We start from the raw sequence: 19,461 nt of genomic DNA on the forward strand, positions 1-19,461 counted from the left end.
TATCTCCGCAAGGCAGATCTGCAGAGTCTTAAGTTGAATGACCCATGATTGCTCAGTGGGATGTACAGTTATAAATTATCCGCGAAGGAATGAATGTGGATTTTGTGCCTCTTCACAATTTCAAGGGCCGGTCTGATGTAGAAGTTGAATAATAATGGGGACAATAGTGCGCCTTGGGGTACATTACTTGAATTTCTTCCATTAATTATCAATCCCTATTTCTGCATTTCTATATCCCTAAGCACACCACTTATCTTAATTTTCTGAGAAGTAAGTTTATGTACATTCTCACCAGAAAAATACAGAACTGTGAAAGGCAGTTAAACGTGTTTAGTATACAGCGCTGCATACATCTAGCAGCACTATAGAAATCACAAGTAGTAGTGGTAGCAAAAAGGGTAGGCTCCAATCTGGTCCTCATCTTCCACAAACAACTCAGATACATCCTTAGAGAGAAAGGGTGATTTATCATCCTGCCCATCCCATGTCACAAAATTAACTTGTTTGACTGGCAAGCAATAGAAGAATCAAGCTTAAACAGAGGAAGCAAACATACTGAAACACAAGCTTTGAACTTTCATCCCTGTTGAGGTTAATGTTGTAGGGAACAATAGAACCTTTTTCCCTGCTCCTGGTTGTTTGTTCCTTTGCAATTGTTAATAAAGATAATTGAAAAAAAAAAAAGAACCTTCTTCTTTCCCCTAAGTTGTTGCATACTCTCCAGATTCCTGACAACCTTCCACTTTAGACACTAGCACTTGGGAAAAGCTACCCACAGACAGAACATCCGGAGTCCCTTCAGGCAATAGAGTTTAAGTTTAAGTCAAGTTTCAAGTTTAATAAAATTTTTGATTAATCGCTTAATCACATTTCTAAGCGATGAACATTTTAAAAAATTACAGTATTTGGGAAACAATACAATACTTTAACGATTTTTACATACAAGCGGACTAAAAGACATACTTAACAAACAGTGAACATAAGGAAAACGGAGAAAGAAATACAAATTCCTTAAAGAAAAGTAAGACAATCAGGGTAAAAAACGAAAGGCAGGGAAAACATAAATCATAATATTAAACAATAAAATAAAAATTTTAATCAGCGGACTGTTAACTAATTATCAAAAGCATCCTTAAAAAGAAAAGTTTTTAAATTACTCTTAAATTTCTCCAGATTACGTTCTTCCCTTAAGTCAATAGGGAGAGAATTCCAAATTTGAGGTGCAGTGACTGAAAAAATGCCACATGAAGATCCACATGGAATGAAATCATACTTCCAGAGTTGTCCATAGCAGAACTAGAACTACTGCATCTCTTAACACAGGTAGTCACAAATATACCCATCGAACCTCCTATTGTACCCATGGAACCAGTATTCTCTTTAACTAGTATCCTCCATTTATTCATCACTTGTATTCACATTTACCACAATAAAGAACCTGATCAAATCATCAGTCTCCTGGCTCTAAAGGGATGTGGCCAAAAGGAGATCGTGCCCCTTCGGTCATGAATCTGTGGTTGTACGCAGACTCCTTCCAGGTTTTCAACAATGACCTCATCACACATGGGTGATGCCAATTCTGCAACTGCCACAATGGTGAAGGTGTAGTGCAAATTTCCCTGACTTCCCCCTCTCCAACTCACACAAGTTCTACCCAGGCTTTTAATGATATCCCCAACAAACAGGCTTTGTTATAAAAGATGTTGACAATGCTGTACATTCACATTCATGAGACATATTTTATCGCAGACCATTTTGGGCTGACTACTATGCAAAACTGCTCTAAAAGAACTGTGCAGGCAATTGGCAGATAATTATAGGAAATCGCACTGCTTTTCATGGATTTGCCTAAGGTATCTGTTATTTTGCATACAGTTGCCTGCACACTTCCACAGAAATAGACTAGTCAATGCTTTTGGGATCTGTTGTGTCTGTTGCTTTCAAGAAGCATTTTATTTTTAAACACTACTCAGAAAAGTACAGCACCAAAATATTTGGTACTACTACACATGCTCGAAGACAAACAATTAAGATCATTTTAAATAAACAAATATTCTTGTAAATGTGGAGGTTCATTTCAGGAACTGGGCAAGATGAATGTGCCAGATTGACATAAGATACTGGAAGAAGAAACTGGACATTAAAATATATCCTGGTAAAGAATACAAATTGAGAAAGTTCTGTTTCACACATGAAAATTGAGCATTATTGCTACTTGTTTGGGAAGAATGGGAAAGAAGATTTACACGTCTCCTTATCTCAAAAAAGATATAGTGGCACTAGAAAAGGTTCAAAGAAAAGCGACCAAGATGATAAAGGGGCTGGAACTCCTCACGTATGAGGAAAGACTAAAGAGGTTAGGGCTCTTCAGTTTGGAATGCATTGCCAGAAGATGTGGTAAGAGAGGTTAATTTAGCTGGTTTTAAAAAAGATTTGAACATGTTCCTGGAAGAAAAGTCCATAGTCTGCTGTTGAGACAGATATGGGAGAAGCCACTTCTTGCCCTGCATCGGTGGCATGGAATGCTGATACTATCTGGGTTTTTGCCTGGTACTTGTGATTTGGATTGGCCTCTGTGAAGACGGGATACTGGGCTAGATGGACCATTGGTCTGACCCAGTAAGGCTATTCTTATGTTCTTAACCTCCCTCATAAATCATAACTGGAAGTCTACAGCTGCAGTACTGCTGGAACTGTGCCAGGCTCAAGTAAGAGTAAATACACTGTGAGCTGAGGGCTGCCAGAAGCTATTGAATGCTACATATGTATTTCATTGAATAGGGGGCCATGGGAAGGTCTGTTTGCAAAGTGGAGGTCATTAATGGATCACCTGCGCAAATTTCTCCTGCATGCTTTCCCCAAATGTATGCTTTAGCAACTGTTGCAAGTCAGGCTTCATCTACCCTTTGCCCTCTTGATTTATTTAATTTTCATATGGCATGGACTGGCACCGTGTGCGTGGGTGCTCCCATGCTATCTACCACTGCATGTAATACAGTGCCTGTGTGGTAAGTATCTGCCCTGTGGTAGAGGAATAATAGAAAAGCAGACCATACAAAATAAGAAAGCAGTCTTTATTAAATGTACTCACAGGATGTAAAAAAGTGCCTGAAATGGCTGCATCAAGGGCAAATTAACTGAAACAGTAAATACAAAGGACAACAATAAATATAACATGTAATAAGATAAAGAATTCACTCATAAAACTGTGGTTATACATAATGAAGCTTCGAACCTTAATGCAGTGGTCTTCATTGCAAGGACCGCAAGCCAATGGCGGTCCGCAGAGACCATCTGGGCGGCTTGCATGCCTAACTGGAGTCGTTCCCCCCCCCCCCCCCCCCCCCACACACACACACCCGGCAAGATCCAGTGCTTGCTCACTATTCACATTCCCAGCAGCGCTGCTCTAACTCTTTGGGCCACCGGCAGGGTGAATGAAGTAAACACGCTGCCCTCGGAGACCCAGAAGCTTTTCCTTTGCTTCCACTTCCTGTCCCTGCATAAGCAGGAAGCAGTAGCAGAGAGAAAGCTTCCAGGTCGCCGAAAGCAGCACATTTACTTCACTCACACTGCCGGCAGCCCGAAGAGTTACAGCAGCTCTGCTGGGAAGAATGGTGAGCAAGTATCAGATCCCACTGGGTAGGAGGGAATAGCATGTGGGGAGGGGGGGTGAGAGATGCTAGACTGTGGGATTGGAGAGGAAAGGGAAGGAAAGATGCCACACCTCAGGGGAGGGGAGGAAAGGGGCAGATAGAGATGACAGACCCCCTGGGGGAGGGAGGGAAGGAGAGAGATGTCAGACCAGGGAAAGGAAGGATTAGGGAGGAATTCCAGACTAAGGCTGGGGGAAGGGAAGGGAAAGACAGATGTCAGACCACAAATGGGGAAGGAGGAAAAGGAAGGAGGGGAGAGAGATGCCAGACTGTGGGAAGGAGAGGATAAAGATCCCAGACCATGGAAGGAGGAAGGGGGAAGACAGATGTCAGACCATAGGAGAGGGAAGGAGATGGTATACAGGGATGGAGGGGGAAGGGGATATAGAGCGAAAATGGTGCTCAGGAGTGGGAAAGGGAAGAGAGATAGAAGAAATGCTGTTTATAGGACTAGAGGAGAAGAAAGAGGAAGGAGATGGCACACATGGATGGTGGGGGAAGGGCAAAAAGAGAGAGAAGAGATAGTCTGCATGGATAGATGGGAAGGGAAGACATGGAAAAGTAGATAGATTTGAGGAGGAAGCAGGAAAATAGAAGAAAGATGAATGCTAAAAGTTAATGCCAAAGATGCAGGAAGATGTAGAGCAGAAGATATAATGCCAAAGATGCAGAAAGTGAAGGAGAGAAAAAGAGCAAATGGATAAGGCAGCCTTGGAAACAGAGTTAAGAGCAAAAACAGAAGGAAGTATAACCAGAGACTGGGAAAAGATGAGTAGAAAAATAAAATCACCAGACAATAAAGGTAGGAAAAATGATTTTATTTCAATTTAGTGATTGAAATATGTCAGTTTTCAGAATTTACATCTGTGGTCTATATTTTGCACTGTTCAAGAAGAAATGTATTTGTTTCTATTTCTCTGATGTACTGCATGCAGTCTGGTATCTTAGGGTTTTGTTTATGTACTGTATATTAGGACTTTTAGTTTGTGGTCCTGTATTTGCATAAGATTTATCTGTGTTCTGCACGTGTGACCAAGACCAGGTATTCTGGTAGGAATGAATGTCATGAAGTGTTATTGGTCTCATGGCCCCAAGTAGGAAGATATTTGTTGGCTCTTCGTCAGCCCTTTTGGACCCAAAATGGCCCTCGCTTAAAAATTAGCACAGACCACTGATCTACCTGATCTTTAACGGTGAAACCCAGACTACATGATGAACATAGTTGAGCTACCATCAAACAACAATTACAACCTGAGCTGTAACCACCTAAGATTGAGATTCCCAAACACAAGAGGAATCAAATCCAACACAATACACTCCATAATTTTGCCATATCTTGTGGCAAAATGGATAAACTCCCTTTCAACACAACTGAGAACTCTTCCCTCCTACAAAAGCTTCCATAGAGGCTAGAAAAGCCTACCTGTTTACAAAATTTCACCCAAGCTAAATTTATTAATTTAAAATATTTATATCCCGCACATCCCAAAATCTATATACCTAACAAGGTTCCCAACAAACACAACAGACAATCAAACTATCTGGATTCCCATACTGTGAGATGTCTTTATTCTAATGTAGTTTGTAATCCCTGAATATGACCCCAAATGCAAGAATGTAATTCCTGTATATTACCAGTAACTTCTTAACCTTTAAATCACATTGAACTCCTTCAAGGGTATATTAGTGATCAATAAATATTTAATGTATTGCATATATATTTTCAGGTTTCTTCTGTGGTTGAAATGCACCAGTGACATCAGTGGAGCACACTGACGTCAGAATGCATAAGATCGAATTCCTAGTATTCCATCACTTTTTAAATGATTTTTTTTAGCTGTACTTAGATGTTCTGAGATAGTTTTGGGGTTTTTTTTATAATGATTTTAGGTTGCATGGAATGAGGAGCATCTCAAGTGTCATCTTAAGAAGTTTGATTTTTGTTTGGGATACACCTTGTTTTTGAACAAACCCCACACATTGCGCACTGTTGTATGGTTTTTTTAAATGATCCTTTGAGATAGTTTTTAACCTTCTCAGACTCATTAATTACACTTGTTTTTTTAGATACAAATTAGATTGTGACCACATGATTACTTGAATGTTATTTGCTAAGGACCCAGGCACATGTGGGTATGTCTGACCTAAATTTATTTCTCTTTTGGATCAGTTTTAAAGTTCTATGAGTTAAGAAGCTGGTTGTATGGTTCATCATAGCTTTTTAAATTGGATTGTTTTACACAGTTTATTCTTTACATTAGTGATTGCTTTTGTATCTATCTCAAAGATTTATTGTTGAGGTATATGGAATTTAACTCCTTTGGACTAGAACAAGTATGCTTTATATTAACTTTTAGGGCTCCTTTTACTAAGCTGCGATAGCGATTTTAGCGCAAGCTTAGCGTGTGCTAAATTGCCACACGTGCTAGTCGCTAACGCCAGCATTGCGTGGCGTTAGTTCTAGCTGCGTAGTGCGGGTTTGGCACACGCTAAAATTCTGCGCGCTAAAAACGCTATCGTAACTTAGTAAAAGGAGCCCTTAATGTTGTCTATAATCCATACATGATTCTTACTGAGTAGGAATTTTATTTGTGCACATCTTCTAATTCAGAACTGTTTTAATCAGTTCTATTGCAGCTTTGCTGTAATTTGTTTCATTCACCAGCTGGGTAAACTTCCTTTTTCTTCTTTTTATGGTTATTTATTTCTCATTTAGTTGCTCATTATGCTTTTAAATACTAATTGACATATTAAGTCGGTGGTCTTCGCTAATTTTTAAGCAAGGGCCGTTTTGTACTAACAGCTATGAAACTGGTCTGCAGGGCTTAAGACTGCTACCCTTGGCCTCAAGATAGAGAACGGACTACAAAAGATAGGGGGTCCACGGAAACCAGAAACAATTCTGGCCCCCCAGTTTGACTTGTGCCTTTTGCAAAGATGTGAGCAATTCAGAAGCAGACAAGTGAGTTTAAAACCAAGTCTTATTGGGAGAAGCGAGCTTTACCTGCTGATTTGAGCATTGGAACCATAGAGAGAAGTGCTGCCTGGGACCCATGGAGAGTCTAGCGCATCTGTGACATCATTCATACTCGGGGACTCTTTTCAGCCGAGAGTCAGCTACAGTATGGCTGTCAGACCCATAGTATGGTATATCGGAACCATAGCAGGGAATGCTTCCTAGGACCATCAGAGGGTCCAGCACGCCTGTGACATCATTTGTGCACAAGTATCCTTTAAAGCTGAAAGTTAGCCATGGCTTGCTGCGAGAAGTGAGCTGTACCTGCTGAGCCGAGAGTCAGAGCCATTTAGAGGAATGCTAAAATTGAGCCTTGGGTTTCTGGAGCACATACTGTAGCACTTTTAATAATAATAATAATAATAACTTTATTCTTGTATACCGCATTACCATGGAAGTTCTATGCGGTTAACAAATGAAGAGACTGTACATTTACAGCGAAGTTACAATTTCAATAATGTTACATTTACATTTTAGATGATACATTTTCAGTGATGTTACATTTACATTTTAGACGATAAATTTACGGTGCAGTTGTTTTGTCAGCTAGGTTAACATATACTGAGTAGTTACATTTGCTGTAAGTTATATATAGCGGTGTTACAAATAGCAGTATTACATACGGCGGTGAAGAGTCTGGGGTGAGTCGAGGTCAGAGGACGAGGCAGGGAAGAGGGTGAATAGATCAGAGGAATTTGTCAAAAAGGTAGGTTTTGATTAACTTCCTGAATGTTTGGTAGGGGGGGGGGGGAATTGGAGATGAGAGTTGAGAGGCATTTGTTCCATTTGCCCGCTTGGAATGCTAGGGATCTATCGAGGAATTTCTTGTAGAGGCAACCCTTCAGGGAGGGAAAGGAAAACAGGTAGGTATTTCGAGTACGAGAGGGGCCAGCAATTTCAAGGTGCTCAGATAAGTAAATTGGTGAAGAGCCTGCTAAGGTTTTGAAGCAGAGGCAAGCGAATTTAAAGATGATTCTTGCCTCCACTGGCAATACTGATGCTGTTCTGTACTAGTAACAGACCTTGTTGGGACCAAGACCATGAGTCTCTTCCGTTTAACTTTGTGAAGGGTTATTGTATAACTGTGATCCTACACTGGTAGGTCAGGAAGGTGCCAATTTTATCAAGACAAGTAAGCGGCAGGTGACAGCACCCATGCTCACGAGGGCCAGACCAAAAAAGATTTGATGCTAAAAACATGAAAATAGAATATCAATACAACTCTCTTCCAACTATTTCCTAATGAAGGGTTAAAGCCACCAGATATTCCATCCACATTACAGCAATAATAAGAGCTACTGCAGGTAAGATCCGGCTTGAATGTCCAAGCAGCATGTATGTGAGATGTCAGCACTTAGCAATAAGGGCATAGCAAAGGCGGAATCTCACTCTGGATGCAAGAGCTCAGGACACAATTACACACAGCCATGCACTCTAATCTGACAGTTGTTTGCTAGGTAACCTTGTCTAAAAATGCGTTGCAAAAGAGAAACACACAAACTTTCTCAAATAACTGTCTTCTCTAATCTTCGCTTTTCTGCCTTTCACTGTTATTCTTATAACAACCATGTGTTCACTGAAAAGGGAAAATATCCTTCACATAGTCCTTTTAAAATGATCATCTAGCACAGTGTTTTTCAACCTTTTTACAACCGTGGACCGGCAGAAATAAAAGAATTATTTTGTGGACCGACAAACTACTAGGACTAAAATTTAAAAACCCCGTTTCCGCCCCATCTCCGCGAGCTCGGTCCCCGCAAATCATCTGATCCCATCCACACAAGCCTCAGTTATGATTTTATATTGAATGTATTTTATTAAAGTATAAAAAGAAACAATATTCTGTACAATTGTGATTTTATAAATACAAATAATTCAGAACAAGGATCAACAAAACCCCTGTCTCCCCTCCCCTTCTCATATATCCCCTCTACTATCAAGAAAAATGAACAAGCCAAATTATTACAGAATGCTACACAGAAATATCATGCTAACAGAATACTGCAGTCACACATGACAGGAATAGTTTTAGGGGAGTGCAACTAGGGCAACTGCCCCCTGGTCAGAGAGAGCCCTAAGCCAGCTGGAAGCTAAAGAAGCACTGCCTGGGCTTTGCAGTCCCCAGTTATGTCTAACACCAGCTCTAGCAGAATATATATTTAAAATTTGATATATTCTAATCACAAAATAGAAATAAAATTATTTTTTTCTACCTTTTGTCGTCTCTGGTTTCTACTTTCATCTTCTTTTCACTCTTTTCCTTCCAGCATCTGCCCTCTCTGTCTCTTCAATCCAGCATCTGCCCCTTCTATCCACTGTCTGCCCTCTCCCCCTTCCATCCAACCTGTGCCCCCTCTCTCCTTTTTACATGATTCATTCCAGCTTCACTGCTCTCTTCATTTTTATCTCTCCTATAAAAGATCTAGCATCGTTGTCCCTCTCTGCTTATTTCTCTGCTGATCCCTTTCCATCATCAATCTCTCTACTTTCTCATGCCTGTCTCTCCCCTTCCCCTCCTCTAATCTCCCTGCCAGCTGTTTCCTTCCTTTTTTTTTCCTTCTCCTTTCCCTCCTCCTCCTGTCCAGCAGTAACTTTCTTCCCTTCCTCCCCTCCCAGCAGCATCTCTCCTTCTCCCTCTCCAGGTCCAGTAGCAGCTGTCCCTTTTTTCCCCTTGCCCAGCAGCTTCCCAGACTCCTTTCCTTCCTCCCCTCCCAGCAGCATCTCTCCTTCTCCCTCTCCAGGTCCAGTAGCAGCTGTCCCTTTTATTCCCTTGCTCAGCAGCTTCCCAGCCTCCAATAGTAGCTTTCTCCCCTCCCAGCAGCTCTCCTTACTTGCCAGCGCAGCGATTCAGGAAGGCAGCCTCGGGTCCTTTGTTGGGTCGCACCGCCTCTGAGGAAAGAGGAAGTTGCATCATCAGAGGCAGCTGCGACTCAGCAAAAGCCCCAAGGCTGCCTTCGTGAATCGCTGCGCTGGTAAATAAAGGAGAGCTGCAGAGAGGGAGAAAGCCACTGTCAGAGGCTCCCCTTGATCTCTCCGGCCCAGCTGAAAATAACTCGTCGATCTTGCCAGCCCTGCGCAGACCGGCAGGAAATTGAAGTTAGTCGATCTTGCCGGCCCTGCGCAGACCGGAAGAAATTTCCTGCGGACCGGCGTTTGAAGAACAGTGATCTAGCATGTGACCGTTACAGTAGATTTCAGTTACAAGAATTCCCTTTTGTGAGTGCCTCCAACTTGCAAAACTATCTTTCAAACATCACGGCGCTCCTTGTTCTGAAGAGTAAAAGGAAAAATATTCCTTTTGCAACTGCATTTTGTTTAATACAGTCAAACCTTGGATAGTGAGTAATGTGGTTTACGAGTGTTTTGCAAGATGAGCAAAACATTTTTTTAAATTTTAGCTTGATAAATGAGCATCGTCTTGCAGTACGAACACATATATGTGCGTCACATCAAATGCGCATCGTGTCACTGATCGCATCTGAATGTAATACATGCACCCGCAGTTCAAGTGCGCACAACATAAACATATCTCACGCTGAACGTAATAAAAGCATCATGCCCAATTCCCCCGCAGTGTAGTGACTGTTTGAAACGAGTGAGATCTTGCAGTACAAGTACATACAGTACTGTATTTTCTATAAAAGTTTTCGGGATGTGGAACAATTCGTCTGTGTTTCCATTATTTCCTATGGGGAAATTCGCTTTGATATACGAGCGCTTTGGATTACAAGCATGCTTCTGGAACGAATTATGCTCACAAAACCAAGGTACCACTGCATTTCTAATCCTAAGAAACTGGATAAAAAGAACACTAGGGGATCTGGGCAGTCACTTTCATTTTGGATACTGTTTCACAAAGCACAGTATTGTCTGGTATTGCCACAAGATGAAAGCCTCCTTCACATCACTCACCACAAAGTACAAAACAATCAGAGCAGATGAAATTCACATCATATTTAAGGGACAGAGTGCTCACCCATCCAGTGGGAGATAATCTATATTTATGCTCAACATCCTGTTTAAGCTAACTTGTCCCCATTATTCTGCCAGAAACAACTCCCAGCTGACTCTGAAATGTTATTTTAGCTGAGAGCACAGTTCTAAAAAAAATAATAATAATAACATGAAAACCAACAGTATTCAGAATGGAACACTGCTGGGACAATTCACAGTTAGACATCATCAGTAACACATTATAAAGATGTTAAGAGGATACAGTTACGAAGTTACTGGAAAATGACCTAGTTACAGGACCTCATATTACATACATGACAGCATTAATGAAGTATGTGTCTGCCTTTATATCCAATCTGTTCTGTACTCTCTCTTTCAGAACACCACCCTTCCCTTGAAACAGCTACTTTTTAAAACAGGTTTCAGTGATAGCAAAATCAAATGATTATTTCCATTCTTCATCATAATTTTCTTTTGGGTTCCAAAAAGGCAAAAACTGGCTAAAGGGTTTGAAAGCACCTATTTCATCATGCCCCCTATCAGGAATGCAAATAAATCTGGAAGCAGGTTCCTTGCCCCATATCAGAATCCAAGGCAGATGTCAAAATAACACCCAGAAGGTCTGAGAAATGTATTACAGCCTAAGCAGGATGGGGAAGAGTGACCATAATAAAAAGTACATGTCTTGTTGCACAAAAACTGCAACCATATAACAAAGAAAATACCTTTTGAAACGCTCTTGTATCCAAACTTTTGATCTTCAAAATGCCTTCCAACTTTTCAGGTTTTCTACCTCTCTGATTACAGTTTACAACTCTAACACAGTCTGGCTTGTTTTATTCTCTGATGTATTTTCTAGGAACCTGTCTTGCCTAAACAAACTTCCATTATTGCTCAGAGACTGCCCTGCTTAGTGAATGAGCCTCCTGTAATTCATTTGCTACTTAGCTCCTCCAGCAAAAGTGTTTCCTGTTTCCTTCTGGGTCTTACAGTAATTGGCTGTCAAAGGACTTCCTCAATTTTTACCACAGTTCAGGGTAAAAACCAGTAGAGATTTCAAAACTAGAGCGTATGACCATTTCCTCATAAAAGAAAATTATTTTTACATACAGTACATAACACACAGGATGCGCTAGAAGAAGTGATCACGAATAAGTCATCTCTATAGCAAAGAAAACTCCAGTGAAGAAAACTCTTCATGAAAAGGTGGTTAATAAATCTCAATAAATAAATAAAAAGTGTACATATAACAGCATGAAGCAACAAGGTGAAGTCAACTAGCCTACTAAAAGTGGAAACATAACATAAGCATTCGCAAGCTATCACCCACACATACAATCACACAAAAGACATGCATTAACTGAATGCTTATGACAGAACCAGCACAGATAACAAAAATCCCAAGGTAATAATTCAGAGAAGTTGATAGCAAAGCACAGCTACATTATAATAAAATTCTAAATTTGTGATATATGTACCCTCAGTGCAAACGTCAAAGCTAACTGGGAACTAGAAAACCAGTGTTCCAGGCTTAGAACGCTTGTGCCGGGCTATTTCTCAAGCCCCACTATGCAAGTTTCAAGTTTATTTATAATTTGATATACCAACCATCACAAGTATCTGGTTGGTTTACAATAATAAAAAGTAAGAGATTATTTAAAATGTTAAAATTATATTTTTTTTTTAAAAAAGAAAAAAGATTGAAATAAAAGTAGGGGGATTGAGATCAAAACAAAGTCTTTTTTACAATGGGTATGGGACAAAGGGAAAGAAGGGGGGATAAAATTATATTTTTTTTTTAAAAAAGAAAAAAGATTGAAATAAAAGTAGGGGGATTGAGATCAAAACAAAGTCTTTTTTACAATGGGTATGGGACAAAGGGAAAGAAGGGGGGAGGGAAAATTTTAACTACATTGTATAAATGAAAATAAAAGGAAGGCTGAAAGCAGGATCCAAGATGGCCATGATGATCTGACTGCGGGGAGACGCTCTCAGTAAATAATAATAATAATAATAACTTTATTCTTCTATACCGCCACAATCTTGCGACTTCTAGGCGGTTTACAATCAAGAGAGCTAGACATTCAGCGAAACACAATATGCAGATTTACATATGAAATACAGATAGCATAGACTTTAAGAAAGTAAGAATATGGAAATACAATTTGCTTAGCAAGAGTATAAGATGTACATTTTGGTAGGTAATGTCCGAAAGGACCTGTTTGGAATAAGCCGTATGTTTAGAAAATAACAACGAAAAATAACGATAATATAAAGATAATAGATTATATGATCACAGTTCCATGTGATTCAGGTGGACTAAGGAGGGGGGGGATAAAGGTAGGGGGTGGTGGGAAGAGGTAAGGGGGGTAAAGGTAGAGGTAGGGGTAGGGGTATGGAGACCGTTCTTGGGGAGAGAGAGGGGAGAGCGGGTCAGTTGTTTAGGTGTTTCAGGAACAGGTATGTTTTTAGGCGCTTCCTAAATTCCCTGTAGGTAGTGGGCAAAAGCAGTTGATCTAGGTCTTTACCCCATAGGGCTGCTTGGTGAGAGAGAAGGTGTTCATGGTGTTTTTTTAGCTTGCAACCTCTAACTGGAGGAGAAATGAATTTTGAGTGCGAGTTTCTCTTGCATTTGTTGTTGGAAAATGAGAAAAGATCTGTTATGTACTTGGGGGCAAGTCCATAAAGTACTTTGAAGCAGATGCAGGCGAATTTAAACCTTACTCGTGCTTCCGTTGGCAGCCAGTGCAACTGCCGATAGTAAAGTCCTCCTAAAGTCCTACCTTACTTTGCCGTAATGCCGAAGAGGAGAGGCAAAAGCGCTGGTGGAGCCTTGCGGTGCTCAGAAACCTCTCCTCTGGTTACAATAGACGATTTACTGAGGCGCTTGCAGCAGGAGAGAGTAACACTGGGAAATCACCCGCTGGAGGTCCTAGCAGTGAGTGAAGCCATGGTGAACCTCCCTGGGCTAGACGCAACTCTGAGCCCCGACGTAAAGATCCCGCCTCCACAACCGCAGGGAACTAGCTCACCAAAAGAAGACACTCTATCCGAAGAGGTAGACTTGTTCTCTCAGGAGGCTTTGATGAGCCAGCCACTAGGAGTCATCAAGTCTGTGGCAGGAACAGCTTTGGAGCAGTTAGAAGGAGAAAGTGAAGTAGTGATGAATCCGGAGACTGAGACAATTTAGGCAATACACATCCAGGTACTTTTTCCTTTCCCAAACCCAGCAATGTTACCTTGGATTCCTTATGGGACTTAGTCATTAGTTTGAGGCAGTTATTGTCTCCACAAATAAAGAAATTAGAAAAAAGAGTATTGGAACAAAAAGAAGAACTTAAAAACTTTAAACAAGAGACTGTTATAATGAAAAATAAGATGGAAAATATTGAAAAAGATTTCTTAGGAGTGAAGCAAATTCAGACTACCCTTATTAGGGATAATACTAACTTGAGAAGGAAAATTGAAAATTTGGAAAATAATTCTCGCTCCAGTAATCTTAGATTATTAAATTTTCCTAAAACCTCAATGATTTCCACTAAAGAAATGTTGAAAAAATATCTTATGGAAAATTTGAATATTTCAGAAGATATGCTTCCTCCTTTTGTACAAGTATTTTATTTACCAGCGAAAGAACAAGAAGATCTTCCTCCTCTTTTAAAACAGGATTTACAAATGGATGTTACTGTAATCCTGGAAACATCATTGAAGGATATAGTAAAACTTGCTACGTTATTACTAACAGTGGCATTATTGCCTGATAGAGATTAGCTACTAAAGATGTTCTTCAAAAATAGACATAAAGAATTTTTGGGACTAAAGATACAGATCAGTGTTCTCCCTAGCGCCCCGCCCGGCTAGATTAGGTGAGCGCCCAGCTGTCATCTTGGCTGCAAATTCGCCTCCGCCTGACTTTTTTTTTTTTTTAAGCGCCAGAAAAAGGGTTTTCAACTTTACTTTTTTAAACAATTTTCCTACTGCTGGTCGATTTTTACAGTCGCAGTTGGAGGCAGGGGCTGCAGGCTCATTATGACCCAGTGCACAAACAGGAAGAACCCCGATGTCGTGTTTACTTTTGTTCTGCAGCTTATCGCACAAGACGCTCCTGCACAAAGTAAAACCAATCGGAAAGAGGAGAGGCGGAAGCTCGCAGCTGCGTGCTTCGGTAACTGCTGCTAGCTAACGGAGGGAGAAGGTACCTAAGAGAAATGAAGTAGGTCCGAGAAATAGATTCGCTACAGGCTAAGGCGGGAGATAGGGCAGGGAAGAAAGCTTACAACTTGGTGTTCTTGCTTGCTTCGGGTCTTCCTCGCTGCCGGGTCCTGCCTACTTTCTGTTTCCATGAAGGCAGGACCCAGCAGGGAGGAAGGCCCGAAGCAAGGAAGAGCTCCAAGTTGTAAGCTTACCTCCTGCCTTAGCCTGTAGCGAATCTGCCGATCGAGGCTCGGGGGGGGGGGGAGAAGTGATGGGGGGAGAGAAATGCTGTTACTGCTGCACCCAATTAGGGGGGGAGAAATGCTGCTGCTGCACCCAATGGGAGGGGGGAGGAAGACCAGGGAAAGGAGAGGAGAGGAAAGAGATGCCAAGACCATAGGAGGGAGGGAAAAGAAAGGAGATACCAGACTATGGGGGGGGAGAAGGAGACAGATGCCAGACCAGGGGAAAGGAAGGAAGGAGGGAGAGAAAGGAAGGAGTGGAGATGCAAGATAATGGAGGGGGTAGGGGAGAGGAGTGAGATGCCAGGGCATGGGGGAGGGGAGGGAAGGGAAACTAAGGAGACAAATGCCAGACCAGAGGGAAAGGAAAGAAAGGTGCCAGAGCAAGGAAGCAGAGGGAGACATAGGAGAGGAGAGAGATTCCAGGGCATGAGGGGAGGGATGGGAAGAGAAATGCTGCTGCAACATCCAATTGAGGAGGGGGGAGAGGAATTGAAGTGCTGCTGCTGCACACAATTGGGGAGAGAGAGGGGAGAAGGAAGACCAGGGAAGGGAGAGGAGAGGAAAGAGATTCCAAGACCATAGGAGGGAGGGAAAGGAAAGGATCTACCAGACCATGGAGGGGGGAGATATGTCAGGGCATATGGGGGGAGGGGGAGGAGACAGATGCCAGACCAGGTGAAAGGAAGGAAGGAGAGAAAGGAAGGAGAAGAGATGCCAGATAATGGAGTGAAAGGGGGAGATGGAAGGAGAGGAGAGAGATGCCAGGGCATGGGGGGAGAGAAGGGGATAGAGGTGCCAGAGCATAGGGGGAGTGGTGGAGAAAAAAAAATGGAGAGGGGGTGAAGCTGAAATGGAGAGAAAGGGCACAGGAGTACAAAGGCACAAAGTACAAAGGTCACAGAGTACAAAGGAGAGAAAGGGCAAAGGATATACAGTTTATTGGGACATAGAAAGAGGGAAGATGCCATATGGAACAGAGAGAGGGCGGACACTGGATGGAAAGGGCAGAGAGGGTGGACAGTGGATGCAAGGGGGAGAGAGAGAGGGCAGAGGCTGGGTGGAAGGGGCAAAGAGAGAGGACAGATGTTGCATGGAAGGGAGCGAGGACAAACGCTGAATAGAAAGAAGAGAGTGAAGAGAAGATGATTAAAGCAAAAATGACAAAAGGTGGAAAAAACAATTTGTTGTTGCTTTATGTAGAATCAAGTAGTATTGTAACTGTATTGATTAAAGTTTATCAATAGAAAATGGAAATAAGGCAGTTTTTTGGGGACTAAACCCCTTTCCTCAGGTCAGGACAGGATACCATAACAGCAGTATACTGTACTGTCTTGAAGAAAGATTTGGCCTCTGAAAGCTAATTACTACTAATTGAAAAATGGATTAGTCCAATAAAATGGTATTTTCTTATTTCTCTCTTCCCTGTTTTATTTATATTTGTTAATTTGTAAAGTGGTGATTGTTATGTAGCAGTTTTTTCAAATTTACATCTACTGTCTTTATATTTTGCACAGTATTAGGGTACGTGTCACTGTTTCTGTGGTGTTGCATTGTTTGCAGAGTCTGGTTTATTGGCGTTTCAGTTTAACTTTTGTTTACATATTTCTATTTTTAGTTTGTGATTATTCCATATTAGGCGAGGGTGTATCTCTGTTCTGTGTGTATGAAAAGGACATGGCTTTCTGTTAGCAATGACTGTACATGATCAATTGACTGTGCAAGATCTGGCTTGTTTAGTTTTACAATGCATGTGTTCTAGTGCTCACTGCAGTGTTTAAGATGCTGCCTTTTCCTAGGTGCACCCTTGTTGTGTAACTCATGGATTATTACTAAAAATAACTTTTTTTTATATAGAGGAGGGGGTTATTAAAAAATGATCAGCACTGGCTGTCATATATACTAGGTAAGCCACTGGATTTAATGACCCTATGCTAACTTTACTGTTGATGTAGGTGTTGTCCCCCCCCCCCACACACATACTATAATGAATTAAATTAAAGCTGTATTAACATCAAACAGCTTTCAAATGACATTATAAGCAAATAAAAATAAAATATTTTTAATACATTGCTAATTATTACCTGCATTTTTACCTAAACTGTTTTGCCTAGCTCTCACTTTGATTTTTATCTGCTACTTTTTTATTTTGCTATAGTGCGATCACACAGGTCTCCTTCAAATTATGTGGAAGAGGTTTGGAAGTGGGGATCACATCTATTTCATATCCTCAGTGAGACCTCAGGAAGGAATATAGTGATCAAAATATTATTAGAGGTGCTGTAGAGATGTTTCTTGTATGACTGGATGAGCTATATTTATCTTTTTTTTTTTAGTTGTTTAAATTCATGCAGAAATAGATGGCTAGATTGAACCTAATGATTTCATTAACGCATTTCCCTTTTTTAAACCTCTATACCAGCGGTCTCAAACACGTGGCCGCGGGCCACATGCAGCCCCCCAGGGACTATTTTGCGGCCCGCAATCTGTTCTTGCGTAAAGCAGGGGTCCCCAATCTGCTTCCTTCCCCACTGCCCTCCCCCAAGCCACTGCAATCGGGGAACAGGTCAGTGCCCGAGGTCTTAGCTCTCCCTACATATCTTCCCCAGCTCGGAGCCGACCAATTCTCGCCACCCGACGTTCAATTCTAATGTTGGGGAGGAAGTTCTGGGCCAGCCAATTGCTGCCTGGCTGGCCCGGAAGTTCCTCCCCGACGTTAGAATTGACGTCGGGTGGCGTGAATTGGTTGGCCCGCGCTGGGGAAGATATGCAGGGAGAGTTAAGACCTCGGCACTGGCCTGTTCCCCGATTGTGGCGGTGGCAGCTTGTTCCCCGATTGCGGCGGTGGCGGCCTGTTACCTGATTGCGGCGGTGGCGGCCTGTTCCCCAATGGTGGTGGCTTGGAGAGGGCAGGGAGAAGTAAAGAAAGAAAGGGGGGGACAGAGAGACAGAAATAAAGAAGGGAAACGGGACACAGACAGAAAGGGGCATGGAGATAGAAAGGGCGGGCATGGAGAAAGAAAAAAAGAAAGAAAGGGAGCACGGAGAGAGAGAGAAAGACAGACATATAGAAAGAATGGGGGCATGGATAGAGAGAGAAAGAAAGAAGGGGGCAGGGTGAAAGAAATAAAAAGTTGGGGGAGGGAAGGAGACATGCCAGACCAGGGGAAAGGAAGGAAGGAGGGATGGAGAGAAAGGAAAGAAAGAGATGCAGACCATGGAAATAGGGACAGAAGAAGAGAGAGATAGAAGGGAAGGTAAGACATGGAAACATAGATTTTGAAAAGAAAGCAGAAAAATTGAATATTAAGTTAATGCCAAAGATGGATGCAAGGCAGAAAGTTAAGACGGAGAGAAAAACAGTCAAAGGACAAGAAGACCCTGGAAACATAGTTAAATGCACAGAAAAATAAAGTCGATGCACAAAAGGGAGAAAGAAAGTCCAACGTAGTCTGCAGTAAACAACAGCAACCAGAAAACAACGAACAGACTGCAGATAATGTACAAGATGCAGGCGTTGTTTATTAGTAAATGCAGTAACATATACAACCTTATAGCCAACCAAGGGACCCGACACGGTCCTTGTTTCGGATAACACGCCTTCCTCAGGGGTCCATGGTGGTTAAGGTATAAAGCAAACTGCATAAAAGATAACAAACACATGCCAATCACGATCAAATGGCATTGTGTAAGACTTGCTTGACCCATTTGATCGTGATTGGCATGTGTTTGTTATCTTTTATGCAGTTTGCTTTATACCTTAACCACCATGGACCCCTGAGGAAGGTGTGTTATCCGAAACACGGACCGGGTCGAGTCCCTCGGTTGACTATAAGGTTGTATATGTTACTGCATTTACTAATAAACAACGTCTGCATCTTGTACATTATCTGCAGTCTGTTCGTTGTTTTCAGAAAAATAAAGTCACCAGACAACAAAGGTAGGGAAAATGATTTTATTTTCAATATAGTGATTGAAATGTGTCAATTTTGAGAAAGGAAAGATATTAAACTTTAAATGTGAGGGCTGCAGAAAAAATAGTTAATGACAATTTTGCATAAGGTAAAACTCTTTATAGTTTATAAATCTTTCCTTTAACTGTTAAAGGAAAGATTTATAAACTATAAAGAGTTTTACCTCATGCAAAGTTGTAATTTCTTTAATAAGACATTAACTATTTTTTCTGTGGCCCTCCAAGTACCTACAAATCCAAAATGTGGCCTCGCAAAGGGTTTGAGTTTGAGACCACTGCTCTATACCATTTGAAAGAGGGCGAATATCTAATTATTCACTTCTAGAATTGGATACTTCTTAAATTTAGTAAAAATATTCTGGCACAAGTGTCGAACCTTAAAAAAGGAAGCAATAGTGAACATTGGAAAATAATAATTAATAGTAA

At 41.4% G+C, this 19,461-nt stretch overlaps 1 protein-coding gene across 10 annotated transcripts in view; it reads right to left on the reverse strand.

Annotated features, from left to right (window-relative positions):
• Positions 1 to 19,461, reverse strand: part of PTPRE (protein tyrosine phosphatase receptor type E) — a 318,077-nt gene that overhangs the window by 188,214 nt on the left and 110,402 nt on the right. The window contains exon 1 of one of the 10 annotated variants that reach the window (XM_033941668.1): positions 11,352 to 11,368. The exons of the other annotated variants lie outside the window; for them this stretch is intronic. The gene's annotated coding sequence lies outside the window, so the exon portion shown is untranslated. Of the gene's footprint in view, positions 1 to 11,351; positions 11,369 to 19,461 lie in introns of those variants that run through there. 10 annotated transcript variants of the gene reach the window in all.

The sequence above is a fragment of the Geotrypetes seraphini genome, chromosome 4 (genome assembly GCF_902459505.1).
Source record: "Geotrypetes seraphini chromosome 4, aGeoSer1.1, whole genome shotgun sequence".
Taxonomy (NCBI): Eukaryota; Metazoa; Chordata; class Amphibia; order Gymnophiona; family Dermophiidae; genus Geotrypetes; species Geotrypetes seraphini.